The 5305-nt window shown below is 42.8% G+C and overlaps 1 pseudogene; it reads left to right on the top strand.

The window, feature by feature from the left end:
- Positions 1–336: 336 nt before the first annotated feature.
- Positions 337–451, top strand: LOC123459932 (annotated as a pseudogene).
- The last annotated feature ends 4854 nt before the right edge of the window (positions 452–5305 follow it).

The raw sequence follows: 5305 nt of genomic DNA, 5'->3' as shown, positions 1-5305 counted from the left end.
CCAGCCCACATGAATACTTTTTAATGGGGTTCTTTAATGGTGGTTTGTGTAAGGGTAACTACTATAGTTTGTATCTTGGATGCTCTCCCAAAGTTGAAGGCTTAGTCTCATAGTCTGTGACATGAGTGGGAGATAGAGCATTGAGGAGTTGGAACTCAAGGGAAGGAAGATTGGGTTAGTAAGGCAATGTTCTTGAATCACTATAAAATATGGGATTAGTAAAAATAATGAGACTACTATGAAGATAAAGCCAGCATAATTTACTAATATGGAATAAATGTATGTTGAGAATGATTGCAAGTTAATAATGGTTCTCACTCACCACTTCATTTCAATCTACAGTCAATTAGCACTACCAAGTCCCATCACTCATGGGGCCTGGTGTATGATGGCTGTAAAGCATGCAACTATTGCTTGTATGGCTTGCCCCTAAGGGACCTTGCCGACAGAACAGGCAATGTCCATGGCTTTGATATCATGCTGTCACCAATCTATACTGCATACAGGTATGTGGAATGCATTTGAAAAGCTCAAATACAGAGAGGGTTTCACATTGACCAGATCATCATATCCAACATGATGCAGAATAAGGAACATATGGCTAATGCCCTGAGCAGGGCCAGATTCAAGTACCCCAGAGGATAGAAAATTCACATTTCAAAGCCAGGACTACAGTGAGACCCTACCTCGAAAGAAACTAAATGGGGGAATAAATTATCATTCAGTGTCTTTTAGCATAATAGCCTTAATAGCCTTTAGCATGATAGCCAAAATAGCCTGTATTATATTTACAGGCTTCTTTTAGTTGTTACTCTTTTTTTTATGAGAGAGAGAGCAAGAAAGAGACAGAGAGAATTGGCCCACAAGGTTCTCTAGCCACTGTAAACAAACTCCAGACATGTGTGCTACATGTATGACCTTGTACATTTGACTCATGACCTTGTGCATCTGACTTATGTTGGTTCTGGGGAGTCGAACATGGGATGGGCCCTTAGGTTTCACAGGCAATCGCCTTAAGCACTAAGCCATCCTCCAGCCCTCCTAGCTATGCTTTGAAAGCTGAGGTATCCTAAGAGATCTAAAACAAAACAAAACAAAATCCCTCAAGTTCATCTTCATTCACAACAGGAGAAAATGCAGATAACACCAGGAAAGCCAGTGGTTTTAGAAGGTGTCTGGAAAGATATCAAGACTTATAGGATCAAGTCCCCCAGGGAAAGCTCTGATGCTCTGCACAGCCAGAAGGGAGGTGCTGCAAACACATGGCTTCCATCCAAGGCAGACAGCAACATGGAGTTCATCAGGGTAGTTCCCTAACATTAATTCTTCCTGCTATGGCAAGCTAATTCCTATTAAGAATAGCTAAGGGGGCCAGGATGTGGTGGTACATGCTTTTAATTCCAGCAACAAGTGGTGGGGGGAGGGGGAGAGGTACGAGTATCACTCTGAGTTTGAGGCCAGTCTGGGACTACAGAATGAGTGCCAGGTCAGCCTGGGATAGAATAAGACCCTAACTCAAAAAACAGTAACAAAAGCAACAAAAAAGAATAACTAAGGGATGAGGCAAGACATGGAGGGAAAATAATATAAAAATGTGCCCCTACCCCTTCTAACACTGGTTGGAAAATTAGGCAAATTCATCTCAATGGTATTTTGTGTCACAAGAAAAACAAAACCTTTTACGACCACTAAGGCAGTTTAATATGACTGTGCCCCCAAAAGTAAAAAAGCAGGAACGTCCTCAAGCCTGACATAACAGTCCCCATTTTAGTATAATCACAGAAGTCTTCTGCTTTTTCTTTAATTTGTATTTTATTTATTTATTTATTTATTTGAGAGTGACACAGAGAGAGAAAAAGAGGCAGAGAGAGAGAGAGCGCACATGCACCAGGGCCTCCAGCCAATGCAAACAAACTCCAAATGCATGTGCTACCTTCTCCATCTATCTGGCTAACGTGGGTACTGGGGAATCGAACCTCGAACCAGGGTCCTTAGGCTTCACAAGCAAGTGCTTAACCACTAAGCCATCTCCCCAGCCCCAGAGAAGTCTTCTTATCTCTTGCCTAAAGGAGTGCTCTAGATCTGTTTTTCTATAAACAACCTGAGCCCTTCCATACACCCCTTTCCTAGAACTGAGATTCCTGGAAGATTTCTATCTGATAGTGGCATTATGGCTACTCAGCCCCAAAATGTAGCATCATTGCAGGTTAGCTCAGCCTCCATTCTGAATCCATAAGTGACCCCAATTTGGGTCATAGGGCAGGCTTTACCCACTAACACCTTCCATATGGCAGGAGCTCTCTATATTTTCTCCATTTTCCTTCTCTTAATCTAATAAAGTCTATCTAAACCTTACCCTATGATCTGTGAATTTCACTTCTTTAACTTTGTAAGACAAGAATCTGGAGATACCCCAAGTTTATTGGTGCAAAAGCACTCATCAGATATAAATAACTTCCTTATTTTCATGCCATACTCAGAGGGTGAACACACACATTTACAATATGCACACACATGGCAACACTAAATATGAATTGAATGAATGAATATGAATTCTCAGTCTTATGTTTACCTTTTAGGTACTCTCACACAATCACCGGGAGTAAGCCACTAATCCTGGGTTTTATCCAAGTTGAGGCCCCTAGAATGTGAGTGGAACTACTAAAGCTGCTGAGAGTGACAGTGTGAAGCCAATCTTAGTACTGTCACTGCTCACAATTCTACCAACTAGTCCAACTAGGTGAACCAATGAGTTTACTGGGTTGACTTACAGAGCACAGGTAGGGTGTTATTTACAGGAGTGTGGGTGACCCCAAAACAGCTGCATTACTGCAAGGTCCACCCCACCAGAGACTATATGAAAACAGTATGATAGCATCTACTTACTTAACCTTTCACTTCCTAGTTTATCCCAGGCCAGTGACCCTCCCCCTCCTTTTACCAGACAGTGTCAATAGCTCCATTAACATTTCCATAGACCTGGCTATCACTGCATAGCTCTGCTCAATTAACTGTGACAGGCCTACTAAGAAAAGACATTCTTTACTGGCATCAGATTATATCTGGAGGAAAAAGCCCTTCCTACCACATTCTTTTTTTTTTTTTTCTAGGTAGAGTCTAGCTCTAGCCCAGGCTGACCTGGAACTCAGTATGCCCTATGTAGTCTCAGGTTGGCTTGGAACTCACAGTGATCCTCCTACCTCTGCCTCCCAAGTGCTTGGATTAAAGACATGTACCACCATACCTGGCCCTACAACATTTTTGAACATCTTTGTGATCTACATACAGCAAACTTACTTTGGTTAAAAAAAATATATATTACAGGGCTGGAGAGATAGCTCAGCAGTTAAGGCACTTGCCTGTGACGCCTAAGGACCCAGGTTCATTTCTCCAGTACCCACATAAAGCCATATGTGCCTTGTGACACTTGCATCTGGGATTTTTTTTGCAGTGGCTGAAGTCCCTGGCACACTCATTCTCTATCTGCCTCTTTTTCTTTCTCAAATAAATAAGTAAAAATAAAATAATTAAATAAAATTTTAGACCCAGACATGGTGGTGCATGCCTTTAATCCCAGCACTCGGGAGGCAAACGTAGGAGGATGAGTTCAAGGCCACCCTGAGACTACACAGTGAATTCCAGGTCAACCTGAGCTAGAGTGAAACCATACCTCAAAAACAAAATTAAATGTTATCCATCTTTGCTTCAGTTACGTTTCCTTATATGTAAGTCTCTCTAATATCCTTATAAATAACCCTATGATTTCATTATAAAATCTTGTTATAAGGAAATGAGTAGCTCACCTCCCTTAAACAACATAACTCCGAAAGTCCCAGTCACTGATAAAATTATTCCTGAAGAATTTGGGTGCATTCCTCTCCTTTGGCCCACACCTGACTCTCCTCAATCATCTGTCCTTTCTTCTACTCAGACTCACTAACTCTACTTCTGGCTCAGCCTGAAATTCTTTTCAGCTGTGTTAAGTACCCCAGCTGCACTTTAGTGGAAGGCCTTTAGATAGCAAATCTCGGAACACTGAGATGTGTTCCCAGTGCTGGTGACATTTTCAATATTTCAGTAATGGCAATAGGTTTTTGCCTGAACAGCTTTAAAGTCACCTTTTGACATTAGTCACTGTATATGTTTCTAAGACTGAGCAATTTAGTTTATAGTGCTGGAATAGATCTGGGAAGGGGTAAATTAACTATTAACCCTAACCTGGGCATGGTGACAGTATCAGGATCCAAGCAGACCTTTTAGAAAATTCTTAAGTAGCCCAAAAATTCCTGCTTCATAATATCCATCAGTGGGAGACAATTTCCTCCATCCTCAAGTTTCATTCACTTCCACCATTGAGCACCATTGACATTTTTAAATCTTGTTTTAAAAGTCCCTAGGGTTTTTCCTTAAACTTGGTGGCTTACATGTAAAGATGGGGACTTCTCTGCCCTTTAACAGCCTTAATATTCAATGCATAGGTACTATTTTCTAACCAACTGAAATATTGTTTCCTGTATTTTATGCCTTTCATATTCAGAGTAAGACATTATAGAAAACCAAGAGCATCCTTTCATTTTCTAAAGAACCTCCACATTCTCAAGTTACAGAATTAACTCTAAAGAGAGAAGGTAAAACTCACCGACCAGCTGGGGTGGCTTGAAGACCCGGTGAGCAATGCTGACCAGCAATCTGCGTTTCCAATACCTGTCTACAGGAAGGCAAACCTGCTGTGTAAGGGTTCTGGTCCCACATGCATGTGTCTGGAGCCAGTTTGCCATGGCCAGGCCCTGCAGCCCCTTTCTGCAGTTTGTAAGACCTGTGTGAAGCTTTTGGACTCACCCTCGTCCTGTGGCACTGGTGCCTGGAGCTGCTGGCAGCAGTTGAAACACCTGTGTGAGGCACATCCTGGAAGTCCAGCCCCACCGCTGCTGAACCCGGTTGACTGTCCACCCTGGCAGGGGCGGAGCCTTATGTCTGCCACACCCATCCACCTGTGTTACACTCCTTAGCACTAGGCATCTCCTACAAGGTCACTGTTTCTGTCCCTTCTAACCTGTAGCCACCATGATGAGTGGATCACGTTTGGGGAGTGTGAAGAGGATCTGGGCAGGCACTGGGCAGCTCGACATCGGGAGGACAGTGGCTCTCCATTCATCATGTTGAGAGGGCAGCAGCTCACATCGTGCATCAGGAGAGTTGGAGTAGATGCGGCCCAAGTATGTTGAGATTTTCCAGGGCCTGGATAAAGGGTCTGCATGGATGAAGTTTTCACCTCAGCTCAAGCCGGATTTCTCAGTGACCTGAG

The sequence above is a fragment of the Jaculus jaculus genome, chromosome 3, assembly GCF_020740685.1.
Source record: "Jaculus jaculus isolate mJacJac1 chromosome 3, mJacJac1.mat.Y.cur, whole genome shotgun sequence".
Classification (NCBI taxonomy): domain Eukaryota; kingdom Metazoa; phylum Chordata; class Mammalia; order Rodentia; family Dipodidae; genus Jaculus; species Jaculus jaculus.
The sequence above is the reverse complement of the archived record's forward strand: the minus strand, read 5'-3'. Positions and strand labels throughout refer to the sequence as shown.